At 39.6% G+C, this 25,854-nt stretch overlaps 1 long non-coding RNA gene across 3 annotated transcripts in view; it reads right to left on the bottom strand.

Moving 5' to 3' along the window:
• The window catches only part of LOC146430413 (uncharacterized), a 47,198-nt gene continuing 21,344 nt past the window's right edge, over window positions 1-25,854 (bottom strand). For 2 of the 3 annotated variants that reach the window (XR_014855360.1, XR_014855358.1), the window contains 5 exons: window positions 19,350-19,518; window positions 15,178-15,345; window positions 13,401-13,531; window positions 8,527-8,594; window positions 7,820-8,120 (listed from right to left, as the gene is read on the bottom strand). This is a non-coding gene — a long non-coding RNA (uncharacterized LOC146430413). Of the gene's footprint in view, window positions 5,588-5,708; window positions 5,898-7,819; window positions 8,121-8,526; window positions 8,595-13,400; window positions 13,532-15,177; window positions 15,346-19,349; window positions 19,519-25,854 lie in introns of those variants that run through there. The other variant, XR_014855359.1, reaches the window with a different exon arrangement.

A 25,854-nucleotide genomic window follows, 5' to 3' on the forward strand; every position in this document is an offset into this window, starting at 1 on the left:
TGGAATCCTTTAATGAAATTCTCTGTGTTGGCTCCAGCTTCACACAGCACAAGCAACAGGCAAACACAGGCAGGGCTGTGCACATGGTTCTGTGGCTGGACCAGGCCAGTTATGTTACAAGCAGGATAAGTCTTGGACAAAAGGTTAAATACACCCATTAGGGAAAGTCTGGGTCTGGACTCAGCTCTGAACTTGTGGGATGAGCTGAATACTAATTGTTCTATAAATATTTAATCCACCTAGCACTTTCCCATTGTGTAGCATCCCAAAGGAACCATCTTTCCTTGTCTCACACATATACACATGTACTCTTCTTTCATTAAGGGTTCCCAAATACAGTAATTAGAGCAGTCATCAAATTTGCATCTGACTGCTCAACCCCATTCCAGCTTTATTTCAGTGTAATTGCAGTGGCCTTGGGTGCACTGGTGAACATGGCCTGGGATTCAGGTAATTATTATAACAGAGATCATTTAATGAGGACAAAGCAAGTGAGACACTGCTTGTTGGACAGGAACCCACCAGGAAATAACCTGCTTGTAAACCTAACAGGACCTTGTTCTTTTTCCTAATTTATACATTACATTTATCACAATTAAAAAAAAAAAAGTTGAACTGCATACATTCAGTGTTCACTTTTGTCCTGTGATAACAAGATAAGCTGCAGTACCGACACCAGCACATCAGACTGATAAATATATCCCAAAATGTTCTGTTTTGGGGCAGAATTGCCATGCTATGCTCCATGGCTGTCAAAAATCCTGGTACACTGTTGTCACAGGGCAAAAGCTCCTGGGAGACCCCTCAGAAGGTGTAGAAACTTGTGGATTTTTGTGAGGGTCAGGTGCTTTTTGGCCCCCTTTAGCTAGGGAAGCTGCAGTTGTAGAGGAAGATTAACAGCTCCTTGTCCATGACTGAGGAGTCTGATTTCCCACTGTTCATCCCCACACAGCTCCCATGCTAAATGGTTGTTTTGTTTAATAATTTCAGTATTTTCCTTTTACATTTTATGTGTGAGAAAATTTGGTAACTCTCTCATGGAAATTGTAGAGGGCTTTTAAAAGAGTTGAACAACTTTCAGCCCTTGCTCATGCCCTGGGTTCTTTTTATAAGCCTGAAATAATCAAGTCTTTTTTTTTTACAGCAGCAAAAGCTGGTTTTTCTGTCATTTTTCTCTCAGCCACTCAGATTGTGTGTGTCACAGTTCTTCCTCTTTTCCTACAACAAATGGGCACAGCTGGACATTGTAATCTTCCCTTCACACTTCTAATGCAAAGTTTTCATTATAGAATATATGTATTTTCTTTACTGCAACCTGCCCTACCTTGTACGCATAGTTTGAAGAGACATCAGTAAGCAACAGCAGCCCTTGAAAGGCAAGAATTTGCTAGAATATTCTGAGAAATTTTCCAATGAACTCTCTGTGCAAGACAACATTTTGATGACTCTTACAGTAACCTGGCCCTAGAAATAAATTAGATACTGGAGTTGTCAGCCACGATGGGTTCTTTTAAAAATCCGCTACAATTTATAGCACAATGACCAAATCTGTCATATAATAGTTGGGTGTAATTTACAATGTAATGTACTAAAATACAGCCACCCTAATAAAAAGCCCTGTAAATCATATGGGAAAGAAACAACCATTTGCCAGGGAAAAAAAAAGACAGATATCAACAAAGAGAAAAGGATTTCTTTTCAGCTTTTCCCTACCTCAGGGTCTAATCTTGCCCCTGTGAAGTCCACTGAAGAAGTCTGGATCAACAATGGAAAATCAGATCTTGAAAACTGACATTGTTAATCAGGACTGACACCACTAAAAATAATGCTATTGTGTGGGGCTGATGCAGCCATCGGCCAAAGCCTGCAGGTTTGTGTAGCTGGAGCATTCCAGCTCCTCTGGGAGGCACATTGTGAAGGGAAAGAGTTTCAATGTTGCTGTGCTTTGTGCAAAAGTGAGTCCTTCCCTTCCCGTGGAATACACCCCTGATTTCCCTTCTTGACTGCAGAATAATCAAGGATCTGACTTCTACTACATCAGGTAGATCAAAATGCACCTACATCGCCCTTTTGATGTTCAGTGACAGATGATTAAGAAGAATACAAGAAACAGAGCAATTTTCAGGGTGTTTGAAGCCCTGGTACATCCTCCCAGCTCCTCGTGATCAGCTGTTCAGTATTTAAAATCAAGGAAATTAGGATTGGGGCACCTGAGAATTCTCCCCACCTGCATTTGGTCACGTCTTTGTCTGTCTTTGATCACTTCCTTGTTGTGGTGGGTCAGTTTTCCTACATTGCCTGGGAAATGTATTCTGTGTGTAGGTTTGTGGTTTCACAGACTTAGCTACCAGATCAAACTGCTGGTTACAAGATCAGCCATGGCACTTGTAATAATAATCTATTCTGATTTTACAGTCAGCAACACTCATCAGGGTCAATAAGGATCTTTCCACTGACCTTAATGAGCTGGAGCTGATCCCAAATATCCTGGGGTTTGTCAGCCTGAGTTTTTCTCTTCTGCAATGCTACAGCAGTGTTATTTATTGAAACTTAGCAGAAAGAATTGTTGTTATTAGTGTGCCAGCCTAGATATAATTTCATCTCTTTAACGTGCTGGTGTGGTACCATTAATTTACAAGGCAGCAGAACAGAGTGGTGATGTATAAATCTGAAATTCCAATTAGGGAGATGCACTCCAGTTTCTGAATAACCCTACAATGACATTTCTTTCCAATAGAACAGCCTACCTCCAAGAAAGACAGAGATGTTTATTTTATAATCCCTATTTAGAAGATGCTGCTTTTTATGTCCAATATAAAATGCAGGGGGACTATTGTTGCTGATATAATAGGATGGTTGGCTTCTTTTCCACCATGGTGAAATTTTTCCAAGGAGAAGAAAATAAAGGTGAAAATTTCAGAACCACTGCATGGCAGAAGGGAAGGATAAGTGGACAGAACACTCATCTGAGCAGCTCCACCACATGCTCCGGAGACTTTCAGCAAGTTGCTTGGTGCTTCTCCAGGTGTTAAATGGGTCACTTTTGAGCCTCCCTTGTAAGGGTCTGCTGAAATTGAGAGTCTAAGACTGTGAGATTGTTCATGGAAGTCTTTGGGAGAATCCAAGATACCTGCAGGGAAAAACCCTCAGAAGTTTAAAGAGGCCAAATCCTCTTTTATCTGGGTATGGGCCTCTTAGTGTTCTGATTCAGTCCTTTAAACTGGAAGATAAAGACTTGAGTAGAGCAGAGGATCTTGCCTGAGGAAACCAAGTTTGTGAGGAAGCAGGAAAAGGAAAGCTGCTATTTTGCTCCAGAGGAGCTCTTTGCCACCTCAAAGTAGAATTTTTTTCATTCTGCTGATGCTGGAGAATAAAAACAGACAATGTGCTTTCTTTTTAGAGGAGAAACCCCTTATTACCTGGTGGCAACAGGAGAGACAAGAGCCATCATCAAACGAAAGCATACATAAGATACAAAACCATTAGAGACTCCTAACATTCACACTGACATCCTGCTCTGAGAGCTCAAAGAGCTGCTCAGACATTAGCTAATTACATTTGGCACAATCATCTCATCTTACATGCAGGCACACACATTAGGTTGCCTCCTTAGCTGGGAGAAAGTTTGGATTTTGGCAGCATGGCTCGTGTCCTCCAGCTGAGGACAAGCCCCTGCATTTCCACTTTTTACATGTAATGAAATTACACAAACTCTCCCCGCAGTTCCATACAGTGAGGAAGGACCAAGATGAAGGTTCCACCCTCTGTAATCACAGTTGAACCAGGAGGTCCAAAGCTGCTAAATTAAGATTTTTTTTTCTGTTGGCCACAGGGTAACACAACAGCCCTGACAAAGAAACTTGACCCAGTGAAATGATCCCAGAAGAACAGCAGAACTGGGTGCTCTCAAAACCTTTGGAGGGCTCCAAGGAAGTTAAAAGAAATTGAAGAAAATTATGGAATTGAGGTCTCAGAGATCAGACAGAGAGCTGATCATGCTCAGAAGCACTGCCATTGATTTCTCTGAGCACTAGATCAAGCCTACAAAGTTTTTGGAGGGAAGTTTTTGACTGGATTTTGATATGGAGGAAAAGAAAAGCATGGACAGGGAAAATATGACTTTGTTATGCAAAAGAGATTCTGATTTATCACTGCCACATACAGAATGAGAAAAGTGGGAGCATGACAGAACTTTAAGAACTTACTTTCCTTTAATGTCTCCAAGTCGAAGAAATCTGTGTTCTTGGCTCTTTTCCCTGAGAAACAATTATCTCTTGATAATGAGGGGGAGCAAACTAAGGTCATTAATCAGTAACAGGTTACACATCAGTGGTCACTGTACTCACCTGGCCCCTAAGCTAGCATTGTTTCCCCTTTTTGTGGCTGAAGGATCAACAGCATTTCTCCCCAGTGGGCCCTCTGGAAGCATTGATAGGCAGGGAGGCAGCTCATTAAAATCATCAGCTAGGAAAGTCACTGGGTCACCAATTCCATCATCCAGCAATTGTGACCCACCAGGAAATACCCATCTGAGCCCAGACAGGTTCACAAATATCACGTATTTATCAATGTCTGTTAGTTCAGGGGTGTCATTCTACTGCCTTCCCTCCAAAGTGATGGCAAACATATGCTGAAGTAATCAGGGGGAAATGTACCTTCAGCTGGAAACATGGGAAATGCATCTAATGATGCTTAGCTTTTCAGTAGTGGTGTTAATAAGGCAATAATTAATCCATAAACATTTAATAACTACAGAATAAATTTGATTAAAAAATAAAATAACTGAATTACAATAAAAAGAATTGATGCAAAAAATTGTCTTAAATCTTACAACTTCCCCGTGTTTGGGCTATTTTTTATCAAGGAGAGCTAAAATGAAGAACAGATAGAGACAATGCTGTTTAGATATAGAAATCGGTATATCTGTACTGAGAAAGATGCTTGACATACTGTAGGTTTTTTTTAGAGGAATATTATAAAAACATCTAGCCAATACAGCTAGTCTGATCTGGACATGCTGGGTTCTAAACCCTTGCTTTTGAAGGCTTGATAACACTCAGTAAAAAGCAGAATAAGCTGCTGCCTCTGAGAGATTTCTCTTGGTCCTGCAGCCAGGGGAGCAACTGTGATGAGAAGACAAAACACGAGGTGGCATCGTTGCCATTTTGGTCAGAGTTACCTGGTTGCACTGCACAGAGGTAAACGCTGTAAACGTTCTCTCTTCCTTTCCTTATGTCCTTCCTCACCTGCTAATATCTTCCAGAACTACAAGAGTTGAGCTCAGCTTGAGAAGGAGCTGTTGTTTTCTTTTCAGTGTTGCTGAAGCAAAGCGAAGCAAAGCAATCTGCAGAATTCCTGGATCAGTGAAAAATTACAAAATCTGATCAGCTCCTGGATGCAACTACTGGGAACAACCCCCTTTTTCTGAGCCCAATTTAATGTTTCTCCTCGAGTGTCCTAACAGTTTATGACAGATGTCACTTACACTGAGGCAGTAAATAAATCAGCAGTGACATGATAATCACATGATACTGATTATAAGCCAATGGTTGTCATAGCATCTTTCCCTTGAAGAGTTTGAAGTGCCCTGTAAAAAATGAATCTTCATTTAATGAGATCCTAAATCTGGTAATTTTGCAGTGCAGGGATTTCTCCCACAGGTGGCTGCTTTCCCCACCCTCATCACACAAGGACTGGGCTCCTCTCACCTCCAAACTGCAGCAGTTCTGGAGGACACACCTGTAAAGCAACACACCTGTAAAGCAACACAACCAGAACCTTCAGAAAGGTATCTGGGTGAATTTTCAAATCAGGGTCCTTCCATATTTTCCCAGTTTTTCTGTACATAATGGTCACCCTTCACAGACTCTGGGAGTCTGGCAAGCAATGCAAGAAACCTTTAGCAGAAAGAACAGCAATAAAAGAGAAGCTTTTGGGAACAAATGCATGTCTGATTAATAACTCTGAGTTTGCCTGGCATTTTTGCCACTTCACAGCCTCCATAACTTCCACATTAAAAATGGCTCTTTGGGGAATGCACCACTCAGTGTAATTCTGAATGAATCATAGGATGTTTTGGGTTGGAAGGGACCTTTAAAGAGAATAATGTGAAAGAGCTTTACTTTATTGGAGTTCTGCACCAATTCCCTTAGCTGGGCATTGAAATCAGGGCTTCTTCATTGTTCATCAAATTCTGGATGACAAACTTGGGTATGAAAGGAAATAATAAAATCCCAACAAATGCTTCCATTTTACTACAGATTTGTCCTCTTCATCTTTTCTCTATTTATTTTGTTTGGCCTCTACGGATTTTCCAGTGCAATCAGTGCCTGTTCTGACACACTCTCTGATTGTCTTTACTATTCCTTTTCCCTATGCTATCATCATTCTCCTCTCTCCATGTGCTGACATAAATCTCACTGATGTAAATGCTCTGCAACAAGCAGCCTTTGCCATTTCACTCTGAATACAGAGATACAGGAGGAGAATTACACATTACAATAAAAATAAAACTCTTGTGAGAAGACTGCCGTTTTTAAATGTTCTGTCTAAATTCTGCAGCACTGCTTTGACAGTCCTGAAGACTGATGTTCCAAACCTTTTAGTCTGTGCATGGCTGGGCTGTGCTGTGGCTTCCATTGCAAAGACTGAGGATTTGGCAGTACATCATCAGGAAGGGCTGCCTCCCACCAGTTTAGGAGGGATGTTACTGGGACAGCAGGAAAGGGGTGAGAAATTTCCTCATTAAGCCAGTAGAAAAGGAAATTCATGGCTCTCACCTTCAGCAGGGCCAGCTCTACACTAAACAGTATCCTGCTGGTGTGGATGTACAGCCAAATCCTTATTATTCCTGGCTGGATTATCCAGGTAACTGGAATAGTGTGACACAGAGCCCTTTTATAACCCCTCCATGCACTATTTTGAGAAGGGAAGCTCTGTTCAGTGCATTCTTACACCACACTGCTCATATTTGTTTGTTTTTCTCACTTCATGAGCGAGCCAAGACAAGCAGCACACAGCCAGTCAAGTGTTCCTCTGTGATTCAGCTTCCTTGGCATGCAGAGTGTGGAAAAACCAGCCCCATTGTAAACGAGACAAGTGCCTGGGGAAAGCAACGCCTCTGCCATGGCTTTGTGTCTCCACGAGAGGGGTGACCAGCCTTGTCAGAGCAGAAACAGAGCTTTCAGTCCTCACAGGCAGCCCTTGGCAGGGCAAGGCTGGCACACAGAGCTGAGCACGTCTGTCTGTGCTGGCAAAGTCAAAGCAACCCAGGGGTGCTGTGCCTCCTTATCAGTTTTGTCCATCTTTATCAGTTCTCTTTCAGTTCTCCTGCTCAGCTGTCTTAATCTTTCAGTGTCTCTTCCAAAATACTTCATTTGTTTCAGAGCCTGGTATTTCTGACAATACAGCCCTTCCTGCCTGCTGCAAAAAAAACCAAACCAACCAACCAAACAAAAACAATTTAAAAGTTAAAGCTTGTTTTAAACATGATCATACTTCTGCAGTTAACTGGGAAGACACTAAGGAAGGCAGAAAACAATGAATGTGGAGAACATTTTATGTTCAGCCTGTGGGCCTTAATACCAGCTTTTGCAGTGTTCTGTATACATTCCTATTTTACAAAGATAGTCAAAGTGTTTACATTTTATATCAATTTTATGCTGTAGGTAAGAAACACTTCAGAATCAAACTGCAGACTGTTTGTGGGCTGAATTTATTATTCAATTTTGTGTGAAAAGGACTACAATGTCCAGAGTAAATATATCCAATGCATATGCCCAGAAGAGTCACTCAGAAATAACCCCAAAACACTGCAGGAAATATTTAACCTGTAATGTATTTTTTGTACACAGTCATAAAAGTGCCCATCATCATTCCTATATTTTTTTAATGTCAAACCACATAAATTCATCTTTAAAAGGCCTGAAGACAAATCCTAGATCTGGTCAGGAGTAAGGTGGGGGTTTTTAAGAGTTACAGAAAATAGTGTCTTCCTACCTCTCAAGGCTCACTGGGTGTCATGTAAAGATCAAGCTGCTTCTTCATGTACTGCTGTGATCTTCTGCCTCATACTGGCACATAAGATGGATTTGCTTTTACTGGAAGAGCTTTCAGGGCAGCTAAAGCAAGACAGAAAACTGGAATTTACATCCTGTGGTAACCATTTTGTGGCAAACATTGGTGTTGCTCAGAACATACAGTGAGATCTCCTTATTCTCAGTAAAAATCCAAATTTAATATAATATACAGGTGTTTTTCTTTTAACTCAAATTAATGAAATAATTTGGTGTATTAAAAAAAAAGGTAAATGATGTTGAGTTTGGATTTTTATCACCTTTCATTCCAGTCTCATCCTGGCCCTCACATTGCATTGGGATGTACTAAAAGTGCTGCAAGGTTTCTGTGGCCTGTGCTGCTCTCGTGTCAGAAAATGCTCCCTGACATTTGCATGCCAAGTGCTTTGCATGGAGAGAGCTGAGTTTGTACAGCACATAATGTGCTCCAGAACCAGTTTGGTGCCCTTACCCTGCCTTCTGGGCCTCTGCTTCCTCGGTATTATCCTCTTATGGTCTCTAATGAATGACAAGTTCACTCTGCAGTTCTGCCAGCAAACTGTAAGACACAACCAGGTTTAAAGTAATGTTCAACCTTCTTAACCTCCTTTTTGTTTATGGACACCTTTCGACACCTCTTCATGTTTTACTGTAGGGATAAAAAAAATTCTGTAAAAACCTGCCAGTTCAGCAGTGCATTGCTCTCTCCCTTCCAGAGAAGATGCCAAGTATGCTGGCCTGAATGAGACATCCTAAAGAAACCTGCTACTTAGTATTTCTGAAAAGTAAAGTTTCTTCAAAGGAAAGCAGATTTTTAAAGAGGTTTCAAGATAGGTACCCAAACACAGATGAACCCAATTCATTAATCACTGTTGAAAAGATAAGCTATCAAGTAGAAGATACTAAATATTTTTTACACTAGGTGCGTATAAAAATAGTGTATTTGAAAATCAGGTAAGTTTGAACAAACTATGCTGAAAGTCTATTTTCAGAGCCTTGCTGTGCTAGTGGCATAACTGTCAAGTCTTGTGAATCTCTATGCCTACAGTATCACTTTGCCATTCTTCTTTTAAATGTCATATGGAATTTAATACACTTAGCATCAACAGGTATCTAGTTACATCTCTGTGTCTCCTTATCAGCATCCACCACCACTCCAGATGTCCTCAAGTAGCCTTTCACTGGCTGCAGTTTCCAGACTCTCCCTCTTTGAACAGATCTCTCTCTAAAAACACCCTTTGCACTTTCTGCCTCCCACTGTAAGTTGAATGCTTTTATTCTCCGCTCCCTTGAACACCTGGAAAGTCAATTTATCTCACTGTTTTCCTTCAAATTAGCATCTCTGGTGTCCTTCCCACTGCTGTTTCATTCTTGCTTTGGTGCCAAACTCCTGGAGAGACAGACACACCCATTTTCTCTGCATTATTCCCTCCAATCACTCAAGCATTAAAACACCTATCAGACTCCTTAGCAGAAATCCCATTGTTAGCTGTCAAATCCTAAATCATCCTCTGAGGTGCTCATTTGTCCCACATGGCAACAAGTGACATTTTACTAAGCACGCAACACCTTGAAGTTATAATCCCCAAATTCAAAAGGTCCTTTCTCTATATTTTTGTGAAGCAGTGCATACAGAACAGGAAATGGCTGCTGAATGGTGGCTGTGTAAAACAGCAGTCCAAAGTATTTCTATGTGTTAAAAGTCAGAAACCTGCTTGGAGGAACCCAATCCTTTCATTCATCTCCACCTGGAGAAACAGAAAACAAAAAATCAAGCTTGTCTGTATCAATAATAGTGGTTTTGAAATATTAACCCCATAGCTGTGAGCTGGTCAGACATTAACTAGAAAAGGGAAGAAAGCAAAGAAGGATTTAGTAATTTTACCTGACTTAGATTTCTACACCTTAGGTAATCATCTGTGATATGGCTACTATATTTACATGTTCTGCAGGGATCTAATTATGATAAATCACTTGAAGAGGCATTGATCAGTCTCAAGGAAAAGCCCCAAATGCAGGAATACGTTTCATAAGGAACATCCTTTGTACAAATACTTATATAATCTTTTAAAAATACATATGTTTTACAGAGAAGTCAAAGCTAAACTGCTGTCTGGAAAGCTTTGGGGAAAAAAAATCCAGTTAGAGTTTAATCTTTCATACAAGTCCCACATTTTCCCTCTCATTGTGAAGAAAATGTGTGTCATCTGAATTGGTCTGCACACACACATTGTTCATAACACAGGAACCATGAAAAATTAGCTTGCATTTTGTACATTTAGATCGTATACTCCCTGTCTGTGGAAAATGAGATTTTAATTTTTTCTTTAAATGTGGTGAAGAAAGCAAGCTTAGAACTCTAATCTGTTTTGTAAAACCTTTGACTGATGAGGTGGGGACTGAGTGATAAATGATACTTCCTCAGCAGTGACCTGCTGTTCTACCACAGCTGCCACGACTGCAGCTTCAACCTTTACCTCTGTCAACATGATGTAACATTTAAACCTTTGCACTAATGCAGGTCCTCAGTCAGCCACCAAGCACTGAAAAATCCAATTTGTATAAGCAAAACTACCACTGGACAAAAGGCTTTATATTGAGTTATGAATTCTTAGAAGAAATCTTTCTGTCAGAGTCACACTCAGCTGTATCTACTGATTATCTGCCTGCTACAGAATCTCTTCGCCCGCTTTGAAATATAAATATGTGCACATGTGGGTTAGGGTTGTGTGTGCTCTCAAAATTACCTCTGTATGAGCTACATGAAGATTTGTGAATTTGGGGTATGAGACTACAAGGCAGCTGTACTTGTAATCCATTAGTTGTTTTTTCCCTCTATTCTGTTAAATTGTGTTTGCACTTGAATGTATTTGCAGCAATATATTGTAGCAATGAGTTCCTAAGTTTAATCATGCTTGAAAACACTTCCCCTTGCTTTAAATTTTCTGCCAGATAATTTAATTTGGTGTGCAATAAATCTGGTGTCAAGGGAACTTGTGAATAACCACTCTCTAATCACTTTTTTTCCGTGCACTCCATGATGCTACAGAGATCTGTCACAACCTTGTCTCCAGCCATTTCTTTTCTGCCCTGAAAAGCCTCATTCTCCTTAATTGGCTCTTGTGTGGAAGTCATTCCATATCTCTACCATATCTCGCCATTTTTTTTTCAATCAAACTCTACTACTGAAACCAGCCTGGGTGAATGGGAAGGACAGGAACTGATAAAGCACTTGAAAATATTTCTATTTTTCCATGAAATTGTCTTCCTTAGCTTCCTCTTCATTCTTAGGGTCTTTCTTGCCTTTTTGACAGCTCCTGAATAGCCCCAGAACTCTCCCAAATGAACTCCTTCCTGACTGGTAATTTGGAGTGCAGCAGAGCATGCTGTCAGCCTAATAATGACTATATAAATATCAATTAAAAGGTAATTAGCAGTACTAAATGGCAAACGTGCCTTTCTGGTCCGGTTTGACTTGGAAGGAAGTGAAAAGATTTAAGATCAGTTTTGTGCTGAACTGCATTGCAGAGCCAAAGGATAAATACTCTGTTAGGTCTAGCAAGTGGTCAGAGGCAGAAGGAAGTTTGCAACCGGAAGCTGCAGAACTGGAAAACCTGGGAAAAATCCAGAGCTTTATGTATTTGTACTCTGCTGCCAGCCTGCATCTGGGAAACTTGTTGACAAATTCTCTTTTACCCCAGTTTATCGGTTGATCCCCACATGTAAAGAGGTGAAAAAGCCTTTCACCACATACACCGCACTGGTTCTGTCCTTCAATTTATCAGGCTAATTCTATATAATGCTGCTTTTACACCTCTGTTACACATAGACATGGTTTGTCTTGACTGGGAGCACAGACAGAAAACAGAACAGCTTTGAAGAGCTTTACCCTGCAAGCCAGAGCATAAACTGTTCCCTGCTCTTACCAACCACTCATGAATAATTTAAATACACGTTATGTCAACATTATTATATTGACTAAAAAAATATTGAAAACCTAAATTACTACTTACTTTTAGCAGTATAAAAGTTCAGAAGCAAGACATCTTTTATAAAATACCCATCACTGTCATACATAATTGATAGAATAAAATCAGCTACTAAATATCACTTAATAGCTGGCTTTGTTCTGTAATGATAATGTATATGGAATTCCTGTTGAGTTCAGTGGGATAACCCTCCAAGAGAAGGCTGTGGAAATATACATACATCTATTACTGAATGTATTTAATTTGCATATTTATTAGCCAAAAGAGAAAAGGGAAAGAAAACACAACTAGATTTGGCTGGGACCTCAGTATTTTCTCCTGGTTCTGCAGGCTGCAATCAGAGAGGAGGATGCTGTGCTGCTGGTTTGACTGTACCACTCCCTGCTGACTGCACAGGGACAAAGTCAGTCCAGGATTTGTTTATGATGCATGGCTCAGAATTAATAACATTCCGCTGAAATGGTTATTTCTTGAAAGGAGAGAAACAACAACATACAAAGGACAAAAGATCCCTAGTGCCTGGTTCCTTCCCCTTAGATTCCAGCAGGTCAATATGGAATGGGTCAAAGTGTTGGATTTGAGAGCCAAAGCTTCCCAAAGCCACTGTGTGGCACAGAGATGCTGGAAAAGGTGTTCACTGGGAAGAGGAGAAACCAACATGTTACATTCTAGTCAAGGAGAGAGCCCAGCTGGCACTGTGTGGGCTCAGACAGACACATCCAATTATTTCTGCAGTGGGAGTTTTTAGTTATCCCAGATTCTAGACACCTCTCAAAGTTTTCCTGGTGTTAATACATAATTGTGTCTTCAAAATATATTTTTGGATGTGAAATTTCCAACGGGCTTATCTTGATGACGTGCCCAGTGCTTTCAAACCTAGGAGAATTCTGGCATTTATGGTGTGGGTTCCTGGGGGTTTGGATTTCTACAGGAGCTTCTAAGTCTTGCCTTTGAGTAAAGATAGTGTGTGTGAGTTTTAAATGTTGGATCCATCTTTTTCCAACTTAATATTATCTGTGGCATTCAGCTTATTCCACGTGCAAATGTAAATACAAAAGGACGCTTTTGCTGAGAAATTGGGTCAATAAACTTAGAACAGATTAGACAATGTGTATTAGTGACTAATATAAACTACAGAGGAACAAACATGGTACAAGCACTGCCTTCTCCCTTTCATTAATTCATTAGGGTTCAGTCATTTAATGCTAGGATTTAACAGTAGCTGTCAGTAAAAACAGATTCTGTCACCACCAAGTCGTGAAATCTCAGAATCCAAGTTCAGCAGCTGAACAGCAGCTCTGGGTGTAGCTGTTATGGGTCTGTGTCACTCTGAGTTTCACTCGTGTCCTACCATGACATGAATCTTCCTTCAAATTTACCTTTTTGCTCCAGGGTGGCTTGGAATCCAGACACTGGTATAAACACTAATAAAAGCTTGCAAGGTCATCTTTTTCTCCTTTTTTCCTGACTTCCTCATGAGGCTGTCTCCTGTGGGAAAAAAGAAAGACTGAAGTTAAAAAAAGTAGTATGTGAAATTAAGATAGAGCCAATAAAATTGTTTATTGTGTTCATCACACTTCCTCTGCTTCTTAGCTTTTAAAAGAATACTTAGATGCATTTCTAAATTGTTAATGACTGCACTTATTAGCATTTATTAATATTAAAGTTTGGATATTTCTATGTTTACCAGGATATATAATTTTCATTTATTTATAATATGCTTACAGTACTTTATAAATTATAAATACAGTATTATTTGTATTCACACATTTGTACTACTGCTTATTATTAGCAATTAAGCATTTATGTGAAATCACATGTGGAAGCAGAGGAAATAATGTGATGGATTTGTTTGAGAAAATATGCTGACACACTGCTGGCATTCCATTCCACTTGTTTTCTCTTGGAATAATGCCACTGGAGGTAGTAGGATTATATACATGAGGCCAAAGTTTCAAGATGTGCCTCAAATTCTGTTCAGTTTTTCCTGCTTTACCGTATTGTGGGCACACAAAATAATAAAGATTAGGTTGAAAAGATTCACCCCAATGAGAACGGTCTTGGCCAAACCAACATAACAGAAAAACTGAGCTCTTTACAGGCTGTGGGTGCTGCTCATTCACTGCCATGAGCCTCTTTTGGCAGTTTTCTCCTTCCTTCACACTCTCTCTTAGGAATACTTTGTTCCTTTCCCACCTTTTCTAGTTATTTAATTAGTGACCATTTACACTGCTGGAAATTCTATGTCACTCTAGTAAATATGATACTTTTCCATTGCAAATTACTCAGCCTCTCTGTGCTTCTTCTTTGCTTTTTTAATCTGTTTTTTCCTGCCAGGACAGAGTTTATTTCTTTTTTTTTTATTAATGGTTATATATTGTCTCAATTCATGACTAGAGTGTGATGACATTTCTGATGACTGTGGAGAGTGAGTGAGTTTTCCAAGTTGAGAGTCAGCTCATGAGAAGAAGGTGGCACCTGGGAGTGGCAAAAGCCACAGCAAAGTGATGAGAAAAGACTGCTGGAGATGGATGAGCTTTTGAGGCACTAAATCTCCAAAGGTCTGTAACCTCTAGAGGAGTTGCTCTGTCCTGCTGAGCAAGGATTTAATCATCACACAGTGAGGGCTGGCAGGTGTGAGAACTACAGTGTTTCAACAGGCATTAGAGGTGCAGTGAGAGCCAAAGGACTGAAGAAAATCCAGTGTTCAAAAGGAGATAAAACCTGAAGAAGGCTGTAAGTAACAGGTGTGGACTCGTGAAGAAACCCAGCCATTTCTGCTGAGTGCAATTCTTTTTTATTCTTACTGCTGTGGTTCCACTGGGGGAAAAAAAGCACGACACAAGCTCACCAGGCTTTTCCTTTTCATTTCTGAGGTGGCTATGAAACCTCTCCAGAGTTCACTCACCTTCTTCCTGCCATCTAAAATTCCTCCTTTTTAAACCACTTCAAGCACTTTTTTCCCCTCACGCTTGCCAAGTTTACAGCTGCTCACTTACCCAGACTTTAAGCATTATTCCTTTCTAGTCCATCCAAGGGAACTGTCTCAATACCAAGGAATGACAGAAACTGGAAATTGTCGCTCTTTAAAACCACTGCCCTCAGATCACCCAAAGCCCTCTGAGCTGACTTACATGTTTATTTATTCCTTTGACTCCTCCACATCAGAGGAATATTTGGGTGGCTGGAACTCAGCTCTTTCTTGTGTGCCCTGAGCCTGCTGGGCTACTTTCAGTGAGCTCTTCCCCTCCAGTGATTCCTGACCAAGTACATGAAAGTATCCTCCACCTTTCTTCACAGAACTGAGCTGATGCCTGCCAAAAATCATCACAACTTAGTCAGTGCTCTGATCACACACTATTAAATTGATTGATATCTCTGTTGCCCACCAAATCAATTTTTAAAGGTGATTTCACATTCTTCTATATTCAAGAATTCAACATTAGTGTCTTCTTCTGCAATATGATAGCAAAGGACAGCAATTCCCCAGTATGAACTGGAAGAACTTTCCCTTATCTCTTTCAGCATCACACAGGTGAACTATTGGATGTCTTGAGCTCAGCATCACTTTGTCCAGTACTTGGTTCAAAAAACTCCCTGCCTAATTCTAATTTATAGCAGCACTGGGCTCCCTGTGTGAGCTCAGCTGTCACTGCCCTGGAGCTGCCTGCTCACTGCTGATTTCCACATGCTCTTGGAAGGCTGCAGTGTTTAGGAAAAGGGAAGGTGCCAGTGCAGCCTGTCAGAGAGCTGGAGGGAACAGCAGGGCATTACTGCAGGAGAAGGAGAAAGAAGTGACTGTAATGTGCTGCCTTGTGGGATGACAACAGAGGTTAAAAAAAAATAGAAGTAGAAAAAGCAAAGGTGATGGCAGTGAAAGGGATTTGGCACACAGGTACTCTGCAGGCTTGGAGTAAAAAGGGAGCAAGAATGCAGCAGCTGATCCAGCACCAAATTCACCACTTTAGGGAGCACTTCACTCCATCCTTCCTTCTCAACCACGGAAAAAGAAATAAATAACAGGACATTTAACAGGAAAGCAGCATATAAAAGAGCTGTAATAACCACCTGATTTAAACACACATACAAAAATCCTCTCATAATTCCTTTTTTCTGGGTTATTTGTGAATGATCCTAAAGCTTCATGGGCTCTTTAAAAAAACCCCAGTAAAATAAACTCAAAATTAAAATAGAAATAACCAATGTACTTTTCTACACCGTAGATTTACAACATATTGCTGGAATATGACATCAAATATTTCTCCATTTGAATTTGGGCATCACAATACCCTGTTTATACAACAACTTAATAAATTTAGCTGGGCTGCCTATTTGACAAGTAGGCGAGAATCATTCATTAAAATGCAAATGTAATCAAGGTGAAATTTGGAACACGTTTATTAAAGTAATTGAGCTTCAGTCAACTGTAGTCACAACACAGATTTTCAAGTGCCGTTCAGACAAAAGGATATGTCTAATTCTTCTACATTAATATCTTTATCAGCATGAACATTAAAAGAGTTTTCTGAGCAGTAATAATGTACTATGGAATAATTCCAGTTTTCTCTGCAGGAATATATTATTATAGATAAGGGTCAAAGACATGCACAAAGGAGTGACCCAGCAGCATACTGCGCATACAGAAAATTGGTTGCAAGTGTATTTTCAGTGCTTGGTGTAACTGTGCACTTACTAAATTACTCTGTAAGTCCTTTAGAGACTCAAGGTCATCAGTTAATTGGCCATTAAAGTGTTGGGGAATTGAACTTTTACTGCTAAGATTTGGAAATCTTGGTGCCTTTGAGTGAAAAATTACTCATAAAAGTAAAAGGAAATCCTAAATTTGTCTTAGTTATAATTTAGGTGCTAGTAAAACATCAGGAAGCTGTAATAGTTATTTACCAGGTTATTTTACATAATTTTTACTAGTCAAAGTACCTTGGGTCTTCTTCACTACATTCAAAGGAATCACACTAAGGATGTATTTGTCCCAGAAAATCAAATCTTATGACTGATAACCTCATATCTACAGGGTAAAAAAAAAAAATTCAGGGGAGAGATGGTTATTAAAGGACTGATGTGATGCCAAACCCTTGCTCAGCTCAGCTGGTCTGACTCCAGCCAGAAATAGCCAGAAAAATGGGAAGAAGGTTGTGCCCCACTAAGGGTCTGTATTTGATGCACTGGGTGGTATCACCAGGTGCTTCAGCCTCATTAACTCTTCCTGCTCCTCTCCCTCTGCCCCATTTCCCAAAGCTGGAGTTGCAGACCATTTATACCAGCTTGATTCTCTAAGGCTGAACATTCATGGTGAACAAAAATTTTGAGCACTAGATAAAAGGATTATGTTTCTATCAAGCAATGTATACATAGGTATTTCTCTGATCATGGAAACCGTTAGCCACCATTTCATAAAATGGCTTTTTCAATTTTCTTACCTTAATGGAATCAGCCTTTATATCAACAAAGCTAATGACAGAACATCTCCTGCTCCGGACACTGTTAGAAAGAATCCAGCTTTTTCCAGACGCTTACAGCCAATTGAAAATATAAATGAAACCCATGTGTCACTGCTCTGAAAGCCACTGAGAGCACAGGCTTTCTAAAGGCCATTTCCTTTATTTTCATAAAAGCATTTCAATGTGCCTCTGCAACAGCTCCCTGCTAGACCCATAAAAGCTCCTCTTTGGGCACCAGGCCAGACCCTGCTGAGGGTGTTGGGAGGTACCTGCTGGGCACTGCCTGACTTGCTGCAGTAATGACAAACTGAAGAGGAGCTAAAGCTTCCCAGGTGAAAAACAAATGTGACTTAATCCACACTGCAACTTAAACCATTCCCAGTAAGTATTTTCTATAGCAGAAAATAACAATCCATTTCTTTATAAAAAAGAAAGAGCAGGAGGCAACAACTTTGAAATGACAGCAAATACAGTTAAACTGTTTCCTGAACACTACAGACTAACACTGTGTATTAAAACCCTTTATAAATCTTCTAAATGAGCACTTTGCATTATCTGCAGCCATGCCATCATGAGCTGTGATCCCATCACAAATCTCAGATGAGGCCAGTGAGCATCTGGACCCTGAAGATTTCAAAGCAGTTTCCACTGAAGGAAGCAGGGAGAGCAGGAAGCTGACTTCACTTGGATTTAATTTGAAATCTATGCTCTTCCATAGTTTTGGGGCCATGATGGTACTGGAAGATCTGTTTTTTTTGAACACAAAATAAAATGGAAGTTCCAACAATCCAAAGCATTCAGGCTGTTGTGGCAAGTCCTTGCAGGAGCACAAGTGTTAACACCACATTAATCAGATTTCAGCTGATTACACACTGCTGCCCTCACTGCTGTTTCACTTTGAATAAGACACTTAAGTTTTAATCATTCCAGTCCCCCCAAATATATACTGGATGTATCTGCATTAGCACACATCAGACTCCACTGGAGCTATTGCTGCATTCTAATAGCTGAAACAATTCTTACATGTCCCTTAACTTTCTGACACGATGCTCTAACACCTAAACAGCAAATAATTGTGAAACTGCAGGAATTGCCATGATATAAGAAAATCCATATGGACACAGTGCTTTTCTTATTTACAGAGAATGCACAGAACAATAGGAGAGCAAACTCTGCATTTCTCACAAACTGACAACAGTGATACTGATTTATGCCAGTGTTCCATTCTCTTATCAGCAAACACTGGAGCTGCTGACCATTTTACTGAGTACTTCAGGGTTTTACATTCAGCATTGTAATTTATATCCATGCCAGTATGTCCCAAATTTATTTACATTAGGGCTGCTCCATCACCTCTCCTGAGCGATGTAAGACAGTCTCATTGTAAATGAGAATTAGGGCATTGTTCACTTAAAAATTACTCAGTGAGTTATTACAGGGCACACACATTATCCTGAAATTTATTCCTGAAATGACGAAAAGCCCTGAAGTTGAATTAACATGGTGGTGAGCCTGAGCCAGCAAGTCCTACTACTGAGCTTTGAATTTGGGTCATGCTCTGAAAGCTTAGCATGTGGACAGAAAATGTTTGCAACTACTCACAGCTCAAATGTAGAGACTAATGCAAACTAATAATGAATTCTGGCTTGGTAGTGCTCACAGCCAAGTTAGAGATGCCCACACAAGGAATCAGGAGCACAGTGTTGACTGCTCCTATTCAATGCATGAATAATTGCACACTAAGAACCAAATGGATAAACATTCATCCACCCACTTTTCTTTAATTCAGTGAAGACCAGATGATAATGACATAAAAATCTATTAAATTTAAATTTAGATTTAGGTACCTACCCACAGAAACTCAGACATCTGTGATCATTTACCATGCTGAACCACTGATGATTCTGCCAAGGAACTAAAGCAGTACCACATCAACATCTGTCTGGAGCAGTTGAAGACACACAAACAATCTGGAATATTCACATTGTTTCAGATGTTGATTCCCATTTCATTCTCCTGCAGACGAATACAATATTCTGTACTCAAATGTCTGTTTAAAAAACAAAACCAGGGTTTGCATAATGGGAAAGATGAACATTATTATCACATGGAAATCTGACCTGGAAATAAGTCACAAAACAAGTTCAAGTAAGACATGAGCAAATCTGTGGTATGTTCACACAAGGCTGTGTGGCAGGAAAAAGATCTTCAGTAGTCAAAACACCACCCACACTGTGATAGGAGATGTCACAGGTAGATGCATTCATGTAGTACTGTGTATTTAAAGTGTCTCAGAGTGGTTTTCAATTAACTACAAAGATGTTAAAACACAGATGCTGCTTCCACTATGAAATGAGGCAGAACCTCTGCTTGGAAAATAGGAGGTTCTCTGACATTGAGAAGCCCAAACACATTTGGCTACAGGGAGATACAAAGAAAACTGTCTCAGGAGGAGCACATAAACAAAGGTGAGCAGGGCAAGTACTTCCAGAGCAGCACTAAGAAGTCAGTTTTGTATTCATGAAGGGCTGAAAAACAAACCTGTGAGATTTCAGGGCTTTGCTTTCAACTTTTCTCCAAAAAGCTATTTAGTAAGCTATTACTGAACTTCAAAAGAAAAAAAAAAGTCATGTGGAGATTTCTGGGGTTTCCATTTTCTAGCTGTAAGAATGTACAATAATGACTTTGTGTTCATATTACCAATAAAAACTCACTGCTTGTTAAGTGGAGCTCCACTGGGGACCCTGATCCTCTACCAGGAAATAATGCTGCCTCAAGATTTTCATGTGAAAGTAGAAACCAATTTTCACGACTTAATGTCTTGTGTTACTACATAAAGGTATTTACAGAGCAATGACATTTTACTGCTAAATAATGAAAACCTCAATTTAGACATCAGCACTGTTCACACATCCAGTGACAATGTGTCATTGGGGCATCAGAAGATGTGGGATTACACAGTTATTAGATAAGTAGTAAAATCTAATAAGGATGAATTATTTCCACTTAAGAAATCTCAAACATAAACAAATATTTTTGCCTAAAAGGAAAGGAATTGAGACTCAAAGGAACAGCCTCTGGAAAGGCAGAAATGCTGATAAGAATAGCAGTCTTCCCAGTGATTGATGATAGAGATAATGGTTCATACATCCATACACTTAAATGGCTGTCTTTCCCCATGACTGCTGTCTAATTAATGTGAGCCATCATTCATGTAAAAGAAAAATTTTGCTTCTGGAGAAAAAAAAAATGCTGCAAACTGCCAGCAGTGACAGTGCTAGAAACATGCCAATTAGAGTGATTTCTGCCAAGCAGCAAAAGGGCACAAAACACTGGTTTCCAAGCAACTGACATTATAAAGTATTAAATACACTGGAAACTAAAATTGGCAGATAAACATTTCACCTTCTCAGCACTGCCTTGCTCTCTTTGCTTCTTAACTCTACGTTGCCTCTCCTGTCTGCTCCTACAGACTCCACCATGCCTTCCAGGGAACATATGCACTGAAGGATGCCAGCTTATCACACTCCTAAACACCAAACATCTTCTATCTGCATATATTAGAGTAGCACTGGTACAGATTCACAGGTGAGGACAGACAAGGTCATAACCAGAACTCCAAAAATATCACATTAAAACCTTTCAGCACAGGCTGCCATTTCAATCACATTGAAATGGTTTTGTATTAAAGGGAGATCCACAGCCACTGTCAGGAGAAGAAGTAGGAGAAGCTGCTCTTCAGGTTACAGTCAGTTTGTTGTTCCAGGCAAAAAGGATGGATTAGGAGAGGCCGGGCTTTCTGCATGCAGAGTGACTTTTAGAGATCTGCCTTCAGGAAACTTGAACCATTTTAAAGAGCCATCCAGTTCCTAATTTAAACCAGAAAAAGCAGCCAGTTGAACACTGTTAAACTGCCAGCAGTTTGACATTTCGCTTTATCTAACCAGCACAGCCCAGGGAAAGAGGAGCATGGGAGGCATTGCCCTCAAACCCTGCCTAATTCCATGCAGAGCTTCTGTGTGGCCTTTGCAGGTAAAGGCTTGGCTGCTTCACAGAATAGCAACAGACACTTCCCTTTTGGGCTTGCAGCTCAAAACTGTCAATTCCTAGACACTGAGGATGACCACAACTTGTCATTTTTTAGATTTTAAACATTTTATGTTTAGATGACTGTTCCTGCAGAGTTCACAGTTTCAATAATTTTTCCTACCTCCTTTTTACACACACAAAAATGCATTTTCAGCCAGTCTCATTTGAAGCAATATGCTTAGTTTTAAATACTACTTTCTGAGAACAGGAATATTTCCACTACCTTTGCATGGTCTTGCTGGGCTGAGTCTCAGAAGTGGTTTATGATAACCTGCTTTTATTACAGATTAACCGCTACAAGTTTCCAATACTTTTTAAATCTCTCTTTCTGTGTAACTGTTCTTACATGTTCCTGCACTTTAATAAAGACTTTTACTTTCTTGGTTTTCCTACAGTACATCCTCATGCAAGCATGGATTACTTAACATTATTTCTGGATCCCATTTACAGGTGTCACTGGAACAAAGCAATAAGACAGGATCCCCCTCAGAGCTCAGTGTCATTTCAAAGGGGATGTACTGCTTGAGTTTACTCAGTTCTAGTAAAAATAGCAATAGAAATGAAAACATAATTCTTAGCTCAGAGCCACAGACATTTGGACAAAGGTGATGTCTTTCCTGCCACACTGAATCCAGCACTGGGAAGTGCTAAGCACATTCCTTCCCATGTTCCCATGCTGTGTGTGGGTACAGTGACATCCAAGAGGGGACAGGTGTCTTCAGGAGTGACTGAGCACAGCTCATCAGGGAACACTTCATAACTTGGAACAGTGACTGATGGTTTTGAAAGATGAGTAGTTTGAGCTACCCCTGCATTCTGTCTCATCATCCTCTTTTATATCATCACGAGGACTCAAGAAAGTGTAAGAGAATATCACTGACAGGAGGTATGAGGTCATAATTATAAGGTTTATCTTTAGTTTAATTATGTTGTTAATGTCTACGACAGAATATTAAAGCTGTATGAATGCAGCTAAGTCTGTTCCGGTAATGACTCCCCAAATCTTTCTGAGATAATTTTAAAATTCCTACTACTCTACTATGCCACTGTGATCATTAAAAAAACTTCGTCACACTTTGTTCCATTATACTCTTTCATACAAACAAGCTGCAAGATCACAGACTCTACTTCCTGTGAATATGTATCAATTAACGTCCAATTAAGACAACTGCTGGGCATCCTTTTCAATCAGGAGGAAAAGCAGCAAAAACCAAATCCACAAAGGTCATTTGTATTCTCTGACTCTCTGTAGTAGTATTAGCATGCTGCTCTGCTAGCCTGACTGCTTTAATTGAGATTAAAAGTTGCCGCCCTGGAGAAGAAAACGCCAGTTTTCTTCTTTATTTCTTACACTTTCCATTCTGCTTTTTTTTTCTTCTAATATACCTCCTTTTTTAAAGTCTGAAATTATTGCAAGAAGCACTACTGACATGGCCTTTGATCCAAACCAGCAGCGTAGTCATTCTCACTTGAAATTATCTTCTCCTGCAACTTCCTATTTCAAAATTTGGTTTAAAAGTCTGTGGGGTTTGATTTGTCATTCTTACTGATCTTTTTTTCTACATGTAGATTTAGTTAAAGTAACAAGATGGATGGCTAACATGTTTGCATTGGGAAAATATTTTCACTCAGGCATTGGAAATCACATGAACTTCATTTTGAATGCAACCGTGAGTTAAATTTGTGGGACTAGAAGAAGATGGCAGAGGAATGTTTAACAACTAGGGGGTTTCTTACTTACCAGCCCTTCAAACTCTGCTTGGGGTATTAAAATTAGGTTGGGTTCTTCTGCATCAGGAATAAGAAGCATTCTGCAAGCCAAATTTTATATCCAAGAACAATTCCTCTGTGGGTGTGGTACAGCTGATCAGCACTGAACAGACAATTCTGCTGATAATGCACATAAAGGATCATAATCTTGTTTGTCCCTTTAGCAGCACTGGCTGCTGGAGGTGGACAGGGATGAAAGACTAAAATCAGGGGGTTGAATCACTCAGGGAAAAGATATGACATCAAAACACATAAAGATCAAATCTATTCACGTCATTAAAAACATATATTTAACATAATTTTGCAGATTACATTACCATTAAAAATTCAGTGGAAGGCAGATCTGCATTTATCACAATATGGCACAGGAAACAAATGCCCTCAGTAAAATCAGGCTAACCAGTCCATCTGTTAGAGCAAACAACTGCACTCACCCGGAGCAATGGGCTGCAGCTCACAAAAAGGCTTTCCCTGGAGATTCTAATTTAGTAGGTCAATTTTGAAATCAGAAATTAAAAAAAAAACCAACAAAAAAACCAGAGAAACAGAGGCAGCACTGAAGTCTAGAAGAAAAAGAAAGGTGAGCAAGGTATTTACTTCCCTGAGACACCCAAGTTCCAATTGTAGCTGTTCCAGTGACAATTAACCTTACATCCCCAATTTTACTTCCATAATTTAGCCCTGAGAGTAAAAATATTTATTCACCTAATACCTATCAGTGCTGCAGAGGTGAACAAGACAATGCTTGCACATACTTGAGTACTAGGGCTTATAAAATTAATCAGATTAACATTCCTAAAAGTATAAGAGAGTGGTAAGAAGATTAAAAAAAAAAAAAACAATTCAATTAAAATGCTAAGAACAAATATTACCTATGTGTAGAAAACTTGTAACTTGCATTGAAATGAGTGGTACATCTTGCTTCATCTAAATGTCTACAAATCAATGCGTTACTATTTAAGCCAAACAAGTCTTTTAATACCAATTAAATGAGGGCAATTTGCATCCTACAGAACACTTGCAACCATTTCTCCTCCTACTCATTTGAAAATAAAGAATGTAAAGCAATCAAAAGCAAGCTCCAAGCACCTGCAACTCGTAGATCAAGAAGCAAAGTGATCTTTGGCAGGTTATCATCAAAAGAACTTTAACTTGACCTCAAGGAGACAATCCCTCTGAAACTTAGCAGAGAATAATGACTGCAGGCAAACATAACTAACACTGCATTTATGGCAAAACCAAGTCATGCTTTACTAAAATGGCTTATCCAGCCTTCAAAATACATAGGATTTATTGTTTTGTTTACAGTTTATTACTATTTTCAGCCAAGTTTATCAAGGGAAAATCCACTAAAACTGATTCAGTTGACTAAGTGAATAATAAAAATAATTGGGGACAGAGAAGGCTAAGAAGGGAAGTATGTGAAATCTAATGTAACCACAAGCAAATAGTATAAAATTTAGAAATTGCTCTGACATAATTTTGGAACATTTAAAACACCTAAATTTCACTTTATTGCAAAATGTAAAGCTCTGGTTTCTCTAATGCAGTACGTGCAGAGAAGCTTCTTTAACTTCCTTTACTTTTATGCAGTTAATCTCAAACAATGCAAGAGCTTAATTTTTCTTCAACATATGCTGATACAATATCACATGTTGACTGCCACATTTGCTTAGGTTTAACCTAATTATTAAATTTTTATATAGATGTGTGTCTTATTGCTGCTTGCCTTAATTCCACTATTTTTCCTTAGTGAATGCTCTTCAAAGACTTAAAGTCTCACAAGCTTGTAAACACTCCTGTAATTTGTACCCTGCTGGGGCTGGCAGGGGTAATTTGTCAGTTTTATTTGCAGCAGGCTGTAACTAAACCCTGCCAGATGTAAATCATCTTTTTGTACTCTTTGCCGTTCAATTGCAAATGAATCTCTTGCCTTAGATTAACATTCCCATCAACGAAGTCAGAAGTTTCCAGAAAAATTTAGAAAACCCTGGAGTCGCCTACAGCAAGGCTTATTATGCAGTTTAGCAACTGTTTAAGATAGTTCTGAAGGAACAGAGTGAGTGGTCTCTGTGGGCAAGTTTGGAGTGTAATCAGAACTTGTGAGTGCCACAGAAAAGCAGAGTGAAGCCTCAGTATTGTCAGCTTAAGCACCACCTGCAGTGACAATGGTGACATCTGGGTGACAACACATTTTTACATATTAAGAGTACCAGTACCTAAATGGGAGTGTACTCTGCCAAAGCCTGCTCTCAATAGTCCTCCCTGAGTTTTTTTGTTCTGTTTTGTTTGCTTACTTTTTAATGTTTATTTATTTATTTAAATGAGACCATAAGAAGTGTCCTGCTGGAGCAGAAGTTGCTTGTGTCTAGTGGCAATAGGGGATGGTTTATAAGAAAAGAATGTACTGCCTTGTACAGCCTTGGTTAAAGTTTCTGTGTGCTCTGGATTCCTTCCCTTGACTCAGGTCCATTCTCAAGTCTCTAAAAGGGA

Source organism: Lichenostomus cassidix, chromosome 15 (assembly GCF_008360975.1).
Source record: "Lichenostomus cassidix isolate B80296 chromosome 15, HeHo_3.0, whole genome shotgun sequence".
NCBI lineage: Eukaryota > Metazoa > Chordata > Aves > Passeriformes > Meliphagidae > Lichenostomus > Lichenostomus cassidix.